We start from the raw sequence: 14060 nt of genomic DNA, 5'->3' as shown, positions 1-14060 counted from the left end.
GTATATAACACAACAATTTCATATATGTGTATACTACAAAATGATCACTTCAGTAAGCTTAGTTAACATCCATCATCTCTTCCACATTTGTTCTCCTTACTCTACACATGTATAACAAAGCTCATTTTATTGCCCTCAGAATTTTTATAAGATGCGTTTCACTCTTAGCTTCCTTCTACAGGTTATTGTGTTTTTCTGTACTCCTTCCACCAACAGTTCTTCCATCACCAGGGACTCTTCACAGTAAGAACTCACCAAAGAACTCTTTGCAGGCACAATAATTCCTTCAGGATCATTTTCACTTGTGTTATCAGAATTTTATTTTTGAGAGTTACTTATGTCTCATGGTGGATCTTTCGATTATACCTGTGAATTTTTCTTTTTCTTTTCCAGAAATTTCCAAATGTTGTGTTTTTTAAAAAGATCTGTTTATTTATTTTAGAGAGAAAACATGTGTGCACGTGTGTGCGTGTGGGTGGGGGGAGGGGCAGAGGAAGCCGAAGAGAGAGCATTCAAACAGATTCCCCACTGAGCATGGAGCCAGATGCAGGGCTCGATCCCAGGTCCCCATGATCATGACCTGAGCCAAAATCAAGAGTCAGAGGCCTAACCAACTGAGCCACCCAGGTGTCCCTCTCAAACTTAAGAGTTTTGAGAGCATGTCAGAAGCAGCTCTCAAATTTTGGACTCATAAGAATCTACTACCTTTCTACAGTTCCCCAACCAATTCTACCACTTGGTCAGTGTTATGGGTTGAAATATGTCCCCCCAAAGAGATATGTTGGAGCCCTAATCCCCAGTACCTCGGAATGTAACCTTTTTTGGAAATGGGGTGTTTATAGAGGTAATCAAGTTAAAAGAAGATCATAATCCAATAATAATGACACTTTTATCTCCAACAAAGAGGAGAAATTTGGACACAGAGACAGACACACCATAGGAAGAATGCCATATGAACATGAGAGCAGAGATGGGGTGAGCCTCTGTGAGCCAATGAACAGCAAAGATTGGAAGGAAACCCCCAGAAGCTAGAGAGAGCATAGAACAGATTCTTCCTCCCAGGCTTCAGAAGGACGCAATCTTGCTGACACCTTGATCTTGGACTTCTAGCCTCTGGAACTGTGAGACAACATGTTTCTGTTGTGTAAGTCACCCAGTTTTGTGATACTTTGTTACAGCTGCCCTAGCAAACGAATATAGGCAGAATTAGTCCACAGATGGGAGAGTTTGCCCGCTGATTCCAACGTGAACTCTACCTCATTTTCCTGGTTCTGCCTGCTCTAGTTCATCCTATCAGAGCCCATTGTTACCCCACTAAAGATTCTCAGACTTGAGACCTCATCTCCAGATGTTTTGTTTTGGTAACTGTAAGGTGGAGCCTAGGAATCTAATTTTTATTAAGCCCTAGAGGCAATTCTGAGGTGTAAGAGTAGGAAGGACTTAACAGACTTTGTGTAGTTGAGTCTCCTTCCTGGCCCCACGGCCTTAGCATATCTGAAAATGGATGGATCCACTTCTGCTGCTGAGCTCAGCCAGGATCCAATGGTCCCAGTGGCAACCAGTGGGATCCTGTGCTCCTTGTATTCCTCCTCAGGTGCCCAGGCTCAGGACCAGGCCTAAGCTGGGGGCCTGCTATTCCCTCATTCCCTTGTTAGCCCTCCCCCTGAGAAGAGCCCTGACCCTAAACCCCAGACTGGTGGCTAGGCCACTAAACTCTGAGGACAGATCTCCCAAATGACTGACTGCTCACTCTCCTGCTTCTTGAGCACCTCCTACCCTCAGTTTCCAACCATGCTCTGGTCATTTTGGAGGAATCATGTACCCAACATGGGAAATACTCTCAGTAACTGCTACATGACTTATGAAGGGCCCTTCCCTACCCTCTAGACACTGGATGTACCAACCTGGCTACATCTCCATAACCAAGCTCAGCAACTCTTTGGATGGCTCAGTGTGCTAGATCTTGTACTATACACATCCTTCTGGTTTTCATGTTAGGCTTACAATCGAATGAGGGTTACAAAAAGGTACATGGATGCACATTATCTATGAATACAGAGCTCTAAGGGCAAAGAGGTGGAGCACCTGACCAGGGTCTGGAGGGGCTGGAGGTAGGGAAAGCAGCTTGAAGAAGTTTCCATTTAAAACCAAGACCAGGGATGCCTGGGTGGCTCAGTCAGTTAAGCATCTGCCTTTGGCTCAGGTCATGATCCCAGGGTCCTAGGATTGAGCCCTGCCTCGGGCTCTCTGCACACTGGGGAGCCTGCTTCTCCCTCTCCCTCTGCCTGATGAGAGCTTGTGCGCTCTTTCTCTGTGTGTCAAATAAATAAATAAAATCTTTTAAAAAATTTTAAAAAAATAAAACCAAGACCAAATAAATAAATAAAATTTTATATAATATACCTATATATTATTAATTTTATGTTATGTATAATATTGATATTATTATATAATAACACACAATGCTAATATAAATGTACAAAAACATATTAACATATATTAATGTAATGTTAAGAATATAATATATTTTCAATATATTATTTATTATAATTAATAATTATTAATGTTAATGGGTTTGGGAAGAGGGAGAGATCTTCAGGCTCAAGAGCCAGAGAGAGCATGATGGTTTCTGGTAAGAGCAGGTAGCTGGAGGCATGGGCAGGAGGCAAGGGTTTCCCAGCCCCATGGTGTCCCGTAGGAGATCTTTTCTGGAAGAGAGGTAAAACTGATGGATCACTCACGTCAGTCATATTTGAGAACACGTCCCCTGTCCAGCAAAGCATCCCAACACCTGCATGAGGGGTAAGTGGGTGGATGCACTTGAACTGACCCTCAGCCCTCATTCAGTCTCTGACTCTCCTCTTGTCAGCTCTCTTCATCTTCTCGATTTAATTTCTCTTCCACGCGACTCAACAGCCTCAAAAGCCACAAAAATGATCTGTTATTGTTATAGGCTGCAGTTTTTTTCACACTTTAGCAGACAGCCTCTTCAACCTGATGTAGCTAAAATCTTAGGGATAGCCACCTTGGCCACAACCCTGCACCACCTTTCCCCCATCCCTAACCATTCAGGATGGTCCTTACAGGCAGCCAGCAAGGAAATGAATTCCTGCTTGGAATTAAATAACAAGAAGTTTCTAGCAATCTAGATTTGACACTCACCACTCAAGAACTTGAGACACTGGACATAGGACTGGTCATGAAAGACCCTCCCCCAGTCCCAGGTATTTGAACTTGCCTGTGATATGTCTTAACCGGGACAGCTTGGGACAGATGCTCTCTTGAACTGCGGGTTATACCTTCCCATTTAAAGGACTATTGATCAGCACAACATGGCAGCTAATATGGAAAGCGAATGGTAAAAAGGAAAGGCAAGCATTTCCTCACTGAACGAAAGAAGAGATCTGAATCTGAGGAGCCCAATCTGGCACTGTTTGAAAGTAAATTACCAGCTGATTAGGTGGCTGTAAATACAGGGAGAGAAGGCTCAACAGGCAGCTGGATTGCGTAAGGAAGAGGGAAATTAGCGCACGGGAGGTGCTGAGCCCAGACAGGGCTCTGCAAAGAGGAACAGTGGCAGCTCTGTACTGCCAAGATTATAGAAGCAGGAAGGGACCTGTAGGAAGTGTTCTGTAGATGGAGCCAGCGTGAAAGTGTAGCCCCCCCACCTCCCACTCCAATCCCCCCAGCCCCACATCCCTAATGAGCCCGAAGGACGGATGTTTGTTATTGCAACACAGGAAGTATCAATGACTTCTGTTCAGTGAGGAAAACCTGTTTTAGGTTATGTGCAATCTGGAAGCTTCTCACTTCCTACCATAAAAGCCACTCTCATAAAAACCACTCACATCCCTGCAGTCTACAGAGACGGAGTCCACGCAGATGTCAATGAGAGATACCATCCCCCAAAGAGCAGCTGGGCCTGTTTCTGCAGAGAGCAAGCACTGAAAGAAGTGAGCCCCTGTGAACACAGAGCTCTGCAATTAGTAGAAGAAGCTTGCCACAAGGAAGGATCGAGTAGTGTAACTAGGAAACTAGGGCTCTCCTGTGCATACCAAAAAAGATCCCCTCTTCCTCTGGCAAATCTCGGGAGAAAGTCGGGCCAGCCTGAGAGGAGGTAATTGGGGCAGAAATGGTGGGGGAGAAGGAGGATGGCTGTAATTTTTGCATTAGTGATGGAAGCGAGTTTAGCAAAGGACAGACAGTGGATGCCTTAGTCACATGAGTATTACTGTTTCCATAGCCCTGAGCCCTCCCTACAAGCTTCTCTAAGCCCTAAGCGAGGCAGCTGTGTGCTCTCATTGTCCAAGGGGAGAATACAGACAGAATATATAGCTTCTGGGTTAGCTCAGCACCCTCATTTTCTTGGGGTTCCAGCCCACAGGCCCTGGAGATGCTCTCACAGGAAGGAGTGCCTGGGGGACATGGGACCAGATGACCACATCAGTTACAGTTTACGTTTAGAAGGAACCATTCCAGTGTCACATGGCAGAAGACGTAAGAGGATGGGTAAGTAATACAGAAAGAAAACTGGGGGAGGCGTTGAGAAAGAGGTTATTGAGCTTTGGTAAAGTCATTTCTTTAGCCAGATCCGACTAAGGGTGTCACTAATTCCCTAAGATCAGACATTTGAACTGACAACACACTGGATACTTCTTGAAGCTTCTTGTGTGGCTACCACATTTGGATGTTACTGATACAATTAACTGTTTAGATAACTGGATACAGTTCTCATTCCACATGGGGAGTTAGTCATTCTCCACACATCTTTCGATTACCTCTATATAGTTCAGAATTAAAGAACATCTTAAAGCACTGGGGGTGCTTTAAGAAAACTGTCACTGTCAAAATTAAGGTGTTTTTTTTTTTTAAAGATTTTATTTATTTATTTATTTGACAGAGAGAGACACAGCGAGAGAGGGAACACAAGCAGGGGGAGTGGGAGAGGGAGAAGCAGGCTCCCAGCGGAGCAGGGAGCCCGATACGGGGCTCGAACCCAGGACCCTGGGATCATGACCTGGGCTGAGAGCAGACGCTTAACGACTGAGCCACCAGGCGCCCCAAGATTATGTTGTTCTGAGGGCAGATTCTGGGTATGTAGTCCCTTTCATCAAATGTGTCCTTGCCGCTCTCTGGATGTCACAAAGGCCGGGATGCTGCAGATCACTAAAGGGACACACAGAGCTTACACTGGCCAAGGAAAAAATCAGAGATTCTTTGAACTAGTTTGGGGCCAACTTTGAGATGAGGACAGAAATGCAACTGGGTTCACTTCATCTGGTGTTAACATGAACGTTAACATGCCAAATATCTGAGTCACTGACTAAAAATAAGAACAGATTGGAGAACTAAACGGTGTGACTGGGAGGAAGAGTGATGCTGAAGAAAAGGAGTTCCTCATGTTGACAGCTGCTTCCCTAATGGACAAGGAGTATGAAGAACAGACACTGCAGAGTGTGAGGGTTTCTTGTTTTGGTTTTTTGGTTTTTTAAAGATTTATTTATCTATTTGAGTGTGAGAGAGAAAGAAGGCATGAGCAGGGGGAGGAGCAAAGAGAGAGAGAGAGAGAAGCAGACTCCCTACTGAGCATGGAGCCTGACGGGGGGGCTCAACTAGGGACTCAATCTCGTGACCCTGAGATCATGACCTGAACTGAAATCAAGAGTCGGACGCTTAGCTGACTGCACCCCCCAGACCCCCCTCGGAGTGTGAGGTTTTAAAAGACCTTCGACAAAACCATCTTCTTTGCACCACCACATCTCCCCACCCTGGAGCAATTCCCTCAAGTTCATTCAATTCCCTGTCTCTGACAAAGTCGAGGTGAGGATCGAGGGAATGAAGTAAACATTTGGTTCTCACAGACTCAAGAAGTACAACCTCCTTCTCTTCAGGCATCTCTGTTCTGTTTTCTCAAGACAGCAGGGGAATCCCAAGAAGCTACAGTGTGCCCTAAAGGAGCCAATTGAAAGCATTGAGTCTACTTAGTTTCCAGGAGTCTAGGTTGGAACAAAGTTTATTAGTGAACCTTGCAGCAACTCTAGCTGCCCAATTTTTCCACATAGTTTCTTCTCTGCAGCTAGAAAGTATAAGTAAAAGTATATCTCAGGCAAGAAACGTTTAACAAGGTAAGATTTTAGAACTGCTTTGGTTAAACCTTGCTCTCCAAAAATTCTGCTGCAAGAAAAAAAAAATACAGTCCTTTCCTAAAACTGATCAGTATTCACATAATTCCCATCAAAATCTGAACAAGTTTCTTTGCTGGCCTTGACAAGTTTATTCCAAAATTTATATGGAAAGGAAAAGGCTCTAGCACAGCCAAAACAATGTTGAAAAACAAAGTAGGAGAGGAAGTGGGAGAAACCACTCTTCCCAACAGTAGGGCCTCGTGTGTAACTACAGTATTAAGACAGCATGGAACTGGTAGAGGGAAGAGGCACATAGATCAGTGGAACCGAATAAAGAACCGAGATCTAGAGCCACACAAATACGCCCCCGACTAATTTTGATAAGGGAATAAAAGCAATCCAACAGAGGAGAAATAGCCTTTTCAATAAATGGTGCTGGAAAAATTGGACCCTCAGAGTGTGAGGTTTTAAAAGACCTAATGAAAATTAATACGAAGAAAAGACCTAAAACGAAAATTAACTCACAATGGATCATGGACTCACCTGTGAGCATAGAACTCTAAAACTTGTAAAAAAGAACACAGGAGAATATTTTTGGGATCCTAGGGCTAGGCAGAGTTCTTGGACTTGACCCTAAAAGCATGATCCATAATAGGAAAAATTTATAAATTGGACTAAACACTTTTGCTCTATGAAAAACTCTGTAAAAGGATGAAAAGGCAACAGGCCAGGAGGAAAGATTTACAAATCACACAACCAACAAAGGCCTTGTGTCTAGAATATATATAAAAATTCTAGAAACTCAACATTAAAAAAAAAAAAATGTATCCAAGGCATCTTTCAGCACCACGTTTCACAGCATGTATTCTTTTTTTAAAATTTTTTAAAAGATTGATTTACTTATTTGGGGGGGCGGGGGAGGGCAGAGGGAGAGGGAGAGAATCCCAAGCAGACTCCCCCCAATGAAGGGCTCAATCTCACAACCCTGAGATCATGACCTGAGCTGAAATCAAGAGTCAGACTGTCAACCAACTAAACTGGACCACCTGACTTAGGATCTTGGGGGTGGGGGAGGAGTTGGTAAAATGCAAATTCCTGTGTCTCCAGAAATTCTGATTCCATAGATCTGAGTGGGGCATGGGAAATCTGTCTTTATTTCTTTGTTTGTTATTTATTTATTTTAGCAATTTGCTTTTAAAACAAGCTACTCAGGGTGCCTGGCTAGCTCAGCTGGTAGAGCATGTGAGTCTTGATCTCAGGGTCATGAGTTTGAGCCCCATGTTGGGGGTAGAGTTTACTTTAAAAAAAAAAGAAAGAAAGAAATCTATTAAAATTCAACAATGAAAAAATTAAACAAGCTCCTCAGGATATTTTTTATTATTATTATTGTAATTAAAGTTTGAGAGCTTCCGCAACTATTCAATCTAGTGAACTGTGAAGGAAGAGCCACATTAGAAAGGAAATCGGGATGGGGCCACTTGTGCCCTGAAGGGTACTATTTAAAGACTAACAGGGACTATTTAAAGAACAACAACAAACCAGAAGTGTTACGAATAATTTCTAAGGAGCAGCCACTCTCTAGATTTATTAGGATGTAAATGAAATGATGAAATGCCCTCCCCCCCCCCAACTCAAGTATACAACTATAAGGAGAACTTGCCACATATGGAGAGATTTTTAAAAAATTCTCATAGTCATGCTGCTCAAGGGGCCTGGTGTTCACAAAGGGCTTGTGAGACCCCAGGAAAGACCCTGTTCTCTAAGGATAAAGCATGCACTTTAGCAAGTTGGGGGACAATCATGCTCCAGCTGAACCAGTGTCTGTGGGCCTGTGGGGAACCCACAGCCAGGGACCGCAGCTATGAAGGGTGAAGGCCCGCCTCGGGGTTCTCTAACGTCACCTTCTATCACCCTTTCCCACTCACTCACACATACGTATATACACAGGTCTAGAGATTAAGGAGCAGCTCCTTCTCACCAACCCACCAAATAGTCCCTGTTTCTGCCTTCACCGTTTTGCCTCCAACGCGTCACAGGTGGCAAAAGGAGAGCCTAAGGATGAGACAACATGACTGAGTGCAGACCCAGGTCAAAGCCAGGCTCCTCAGAGCAGCTGGGGAGTAAGAGGGCAGTCGCATCTCTGGGAAACGTGCTGGAGGCCAGCCTGACAAAAGGAACAAGAAAGCTGCCAGGGGAAGGTGAGCCAGGTAGCTGTCAACCCATGAAAAATGAAGTGGCCTTTAGGAGGACCAAGGCCGGCCCACAGAGCTGCTGGCCAAGAACGCACGGATCTGAGGGCAGGAATGACCCCTCAGCCTGATCCTAAGACGGCCTTTGCCCTCCAAGGACACTGCTGCGTGGCTTTTCAGACCCCAGTACAACCCAGGTCCCTGAGTTTTCCAGTCTTGGCTCACTTGTGTCTGTTGTATCTCCTCTAGGTCACAGTTGATGGGAGCTGATTGGTGCTGAAGCAGACTCCAGTTCATTTCCGTTCACCTCATTGTTTGCGTTCTGGGCTGAAGCCAAGCAACAAACATGAACATTCCCCCTGCGGGGCAGGCGCACACAGACACTTGGAGGCACGCTTACACGTGCCGCACTCTCCCAGGCAGGCACACATGTTTACACGAGCGCGCGTCCTCACCCGGACACACTCGCACACAGGCGCTCACCCATGCAGACACTGCCTACTTGCCTACACGCACTCCTGCACACGGGCACACACAGCTGCTCCAGCTGCGGTCAGCTGTGCAAGGTCTCTGCCTTCCGTGACTGGGCGTCTAGGAGAACTTCAAACCTGAGAGTTCCTCCTCTCGCCCTCCTGTTCCCCTGGCCACCTGGACACCGACGCTTGCCATCTGTAATCCATCACTACAGGTCTTACGCCCCGTTTCCAGCCATTGTCAATCGAGTGGGAGACCTTCCAACCTTCTGTCTCAATGAAAGTCAACTGTTGTCAACCCAAGCTCCCATGAAGCTCCAGGGACTAGCCTGACTTGGATTTTAAACAGTCCTGCTGCCCGCCCTGCCTGGGAATCAGGCTGGGCTCTAGACGAGGTGGGGAAGCCCTCTAGTGGCCAAGGCTGAAGTGACAATAGGCGTGGAGGGCTCTGGGATGCCGCAGGAACCAGTCCACTCTTCCTGAAACCACAGTCCCTAAAATCTTTACCGCCTAAATCCTCCCTCTCCACCACCCCCAGATCCTTCTAGTCACCAGGTCCTATCAATTTCCCTCCCAAACAGCTGTCCCTGTTGCCCACCCTAGCTCTGCCTTGTCACCCATGCGTCGTAGGGCTGCAGTGGACCGTTGCCTGGACCTCTGTGACTGATCCATTACGGACCTCGCTGCCAAATTCATCTCCCAGACCCTCACTGTTGGTCTTCTATGTTCTCTGTTTAAGAATTCCAGACTTCCCCCCTGGTCTCTAGCGGTGATCCTCAAAAGGGAGACACACTGTCTCAGGACAGGTTGAGCAGCATTTCCACACACAGTCTAGAGATGTTGATGTTCCTCCCCACACCATGCTCATGTTGGACCACTTCTATCGAGGTGTCGTTCCTGCCCTATTACTCAAATGTAGAGGGCTGAGGAAAAGATGGAGAACCACAAGTCCTCGGGGCAAAAGTTCAAACATCTCAGCCCCCCACAGCCTGGCCTTAAATTTCTTTTCCAGGTTTAGTGTTACAGTGTAACACTAAGGTTAAGGACTAGAATCAGTCTGGCTTAGAACCCCAGGTGTACAAGTTATTAGCTCTGTAATGGTATGGAAGGTTCTAGATCCTTAGTTTCTTTATAGGGTTCTTGAGATGTTAATGAGGTAGCCTGTGTATGAGACTTAGCCCAGTGCTTGCCCCACGGTCAGTGCTCACTTAAGGACAGCTGTAATTAGTACTCCTCTGTCTATAAGCCGACTGGTTTGCTCACAGGTCAGGCATGTCCTTGCACTTTCCATCTCTGCACTTCGGCTCTTGACGCTTTATTTGCCTGGACTGTCTCCTCACTCCTCTCTAATGTCAAGACCTCACCTGTTCTGCTGTGCCCAGCTCAAATTTCTTCACCTGCTTAGGGACCTGAGCTAATCCTGGACTTACGGACCTCATACATTATCTCTTGTGAGAGGGAACAAATACTTTGTGAGAGTGCACCGTATAAACTTATGCAAGTATGTAATAGACAAATATGTGGGATATTTAATTGTACAATCATTCTAAAAAATTAGATAAAGCCTTATAATGTGTTTTCATGTGTTACTAGAATAGTTATTCAAATTGTTTTAATATCTTACTTCTCTGCATAACTAGATTATAAATGCCATGAGGATAAAAGCTCTGTTTTATACTCATATTCTCCATAGAACATATTTTACATGATACTTTCACTATATTAGGTACTTAGTGATCATTTAATTAAGAAGTGACTGCATTTTTTATAGTAGTAGTAACATACGTCCTTGTCCCTTAAAGCAATTTTCCATTCATTATCTTATGAGCTTTGATTGTCTAACTTCTACAACATCCCTGAAAGAAAGGCAAATCCTAGGCCTATTTCACAGGGAATTTCTTATTGTAAGTCTTGCAAGCAAGCTATGTTGGTTATATGTGTTACATCACAATAACACAATCTCCAAATGGAAAGGTATCTGGGTCAAAAAGGGCAGGGTGGGTAAATTTTTTAAAGTAATGCCTGTACCATGTTTATTTACAAATCATTTGGAATGTAGCCTATAAATTATATTCTGGAGTCTAAAAACGCTTTCACTGTAAATTGCAAAAATAATTGGTATCCCATGATGAGACACCACTGCACGCCTATTAGAATGGCGAAGATATATGTAAAAGACAAAATTGACAGAGATGCAGAGCAACTGTGCTGGTTGACTTGCACAATGCTATATCTGCTTTAGAAAACAATTTGGTAGTTTCTTAGAGAGTTAAAGAAACATGACCCATATGAACCAGCAAACACATGCCTACGTTTTTACCCTAAAAAATTGCACACTTGTGCTCACACAAAAACCTATACGCTAATGCTTATTTATAGTCGGTAAAGATACAGAACGGATTAGTAGTTTCCAGGAATTATGGGTGGGAGAGGGTTTGGCTACACAGGCGCAGCATAAGAGAATTTGAGGTGGGGGGAAGGGATGAAAATTGTCTACATCCTGATTGTGGTAGTGGTTCCACAAATCTACACATGTTAAAAGGTCATAGAACTATACACCCAAAAAAGTAAAGTTCACTGTACATAAATATAACAGTAAAACCATATTTCTAAGAAAACTCAGAAGCAAAGTTCAGGAAAAAGTGAATGCTGTCAATGAATTCAATATAAAGGTATCGATCACCTATTATGTATAAGGCACTGACTGGGGTAGGAGAAAGGGAAACCAGAGCCTAGCGATAAAGCAGTTTTAGGAGCATTAGCTTTGAAATCGGCTACAGCTAAGATTGAACCCCTGGTCTCTTATGAAATGTGGGTTCTTAGGAAGATTGCCTAACATCTTTGAGCTTTAGTTTATGAAGCTAATAAAACACAGAGTACAGACACAGTAAGAGGTTGAGAAATGCTAACTATTATTACTACCATAGAATTGCTAATGCTAAAGCTGGTGATGTCAGTAAAAATGATGTCTCTGAGGCGCCTGATGGCTCAGTCAGTTAAGGTTCAACTCTTGGTTTTGGCTCAGGTCATGATCTCAGGCTTGTGAGGTGAAGCATGTCCTGCGGTGGGCTCCAGGCTCAGCGGGGAGCGTGCTTCCCTCACTCTCCCTCTCCCTCTGCCCCTCCACCTGCTTGTGTGTGTGCATGCGTGCTCTCTCTCTCAAATCAATCAATCAGTCAATCTTTTTAAAAAATGATACCCAGAATCTAACCAGTCTCACACTGCCTCTGCCACCACCCTGATCCAAAAGCCACCATCCCCTCCTGTGATAGCTTACTAACTGTTCTCCCTGCCCCCATCCTGCAGCCTGTACTTAACCCAGCCACCACAATGATCTCTTTAAAATGTAAGTCCGATTATGTCACTCATCTGTTCACAACACTGTTGTGACTCCCCGTGTCACTCAGCGTAAAGGGAGAAGTCGTCCCCGTGTCTTTGAAGACCCTGCATGCTCTCACACCATTTGCCTCTCTTATATTATCTTCTATTGCTTCCCCCCCTCTTCTTCTTTTTTGAAAAGATTTATTTATTTGAGAGAGAGAGGGAGGGAGGGAGAGAAAGTGAGCAGGGGTAGGGACAGAGGGAGAAGGAGAGAGAATCTCGAGCAGACTCCCCGCAGAACGGGCAGAGCCAGACCCGGGGCTCAATCCCACACCTCCGTGATAACATGAACCGAGACCAAGAGTCGGAGGCTCAGCAGACTGAGCCACCCAGGCTCCCCCACTCTTCTTCTTCCACACTGACCTGTTACCCTGATACGGCGGCCTCTGTTAGCAGCCATGGTACTGGCTCTTTCCTCTGCCTTGAACAGTTGCCACGTGTTTGCACCGCTCACTCCCTTCCTTCCTTTGTGATTGGCTCCAGTGTCACCCTCTCAAAAAGGAAAAAAAGGAGGCGCCTGGGTGGCTCAGTTGGTTGGGCAACTGCCTTCGGCTCAGGTCATGGTCCTGGAGTCCCGGGATCGGGTCCTGCATCGGGCTCCCTGCTCAGTAGGGAGGCTGCTTCTCACTTTGGCCCTCCCCCCTCTCATGCTCTCTCTCTCATATAAATAAATGAAATCTTTAAAAAAAAAAAAAGGAAAAAAAAGCCTATCCTAATTGCTGTATTTGAAAGTTCAGCCTGCTCCGCTTTCCCCCAGCCCTAGCAATCCCCCTTGTCTTGCCCAACTTTTCCTTTTCCATATGTCTTATCACCTTCTTTATAACAAAACCAAACATTGGCAGATGGTTCTCTCATAAATTGCTGGTGGGAGTGTGACTTGATACAACCACTTAGGAAATCTTTTAAAAGATTTCAAAATATTTAAGTATTGAAAATTTAATTAAAGATTTAAAAATCTTTAAATGTAAAGAATATCTACTAAAGCTAAAAATATCCTATGCTGCTTCTGCATGTAAATCCAACGGAAAGGAATGCCAAAAGACACATATTAAGAATGTTAAAAGCAGTTTTATTCATAATATCTCTGAACTGGAAACAACCCAAATATCCACAGTAGAGTGGGTAAATAAGTTGTAATATTTTCAAGCAATAGAGTAATACACAGCAATAAAAAATGAATGATGATACTCTTAACAGCATGAATGAATCCCAGGCCTAATATCGAGCAAGAGACAAAAGGGAATATTGTATATGATTTATTTGATGTTCAAGAAAGGCAAAGACTTTAATGATAAAATCAAAATAGAGCTACTTATTTCCCTAATGGGGAGGTAATCTAATCTCTCTGAAAATAATGATAATAATATCCATCTTGCGGGCTAACTGCAGGAAATGTATCTCTAACATGTAGCACCAGATCCTGGCACAGAGTCCCGGCTAACTGAATGATAGTTTGTATTCATGTATGTTCTCCATTTGCAATAGTTTAGTAATTGGCAAGTAAAAGATCGGTTTAGGTTACCTAACAAAAGTTTCAGTTGTATATATATACCCTTAGTTGCCTCCCAATAGCCATTCCCTTTTTCTTCTTATTAGTAGAATCTATATTTTTGTTCAGAGAAGCCATATACCCAGCCCAGAACAATGAAGCATGACTAAGCTGACCATGGAACTCCCATGCTCCTTTGCCAGACCCACTTTCCCAATCCCCCCTTATACCTAGTGATGCCCATGTGCTCAGTTTGGGCCAATGAGACCTAAAGAGGAATTCTGATGGGAAACTGTTTAGAAAAGATTTGTCCTCCTTGCTAAAAGGAAAGGTACACATTCTCTCACTGCCCCTCTCCCCCCGTTTTCTCCTTTTGGGTGGATGATTTATGGAGCTATGGCAA

General features: G+C 44.3%; 1 protein-coding gene and 1 long non-coding RNA gene across 12 annotated transcripts in view; one reads left to right on the top strand and one right to left on the bottom strand.

Annotated features, from left to right (window-relative positions):
* Nucleotides 1-10365, top strand: part of LRRC8C (leucine rich repeat containing 8 VRAC subunit C) — a 119009-nt gene extending 108644 nt beyond the window's left edge. For 7 of the 11 annotated variants that reach the window (XR_010410861.1, XR_010410860.1, XR_010410859.1 and 4 more), the window contains 3 exons: nucleotides 905-1144; nucleotides 4378-4509; nucleotides 8564-10365. The gene's annotated coding sequence lies outside the window, so the exon portion shown is untranslated. Of the gene's footprint in view, nucleotides 1-904; nucleotides 1145-3858; nucleotides 4118-4377; nucleotides 4510-8161; nucleotides 8324-8563 lie in introns of all 11 variants that reach the window. The other 4 variants (XR_010410858.1, XR_010410854.1, XR_010410856.1 and 1 more) reach the window with 4 other exon arrangements.
* LOC129046451 (uncharacterized) lies at nucleotides 2525-12658 on the bottom strand. Its single transcript, XR_008507768.1, has 2 exons — nucleotides 12532-12658; nucleotides 2525-2708 (listed from the first exon to the last, which is right to left on the bottom strand). It is a non-coding gene; the product is annotated as an uncharacterized LOC129046451 (long non-coding RNA).
* Nucleotides 12659-14060: the final 1402 nt, after the last annotated feature.

Source organism: Mirounga angustirostris, unplaced genomic scaffold, assembly GCF_029215605.1.
Source record: "Mirounga angustirostris isolate CCGP_5_RB_7025 unplaced genomic scaffold, mMirAng1.0.hap1 SCAF_4, whole genome shotgun sequence".
NCBI classification, from domain to species: Eukaryota; Metazoa; Chordata; class Mammalia; order Carnivora; family Phocidae; genus Mirounga; species Mirounga angustirostris.
Note: the sequence above shows the minus strand (reverse complement) of the source record. Positions and strands in the feature narration are given on the sequence as shown.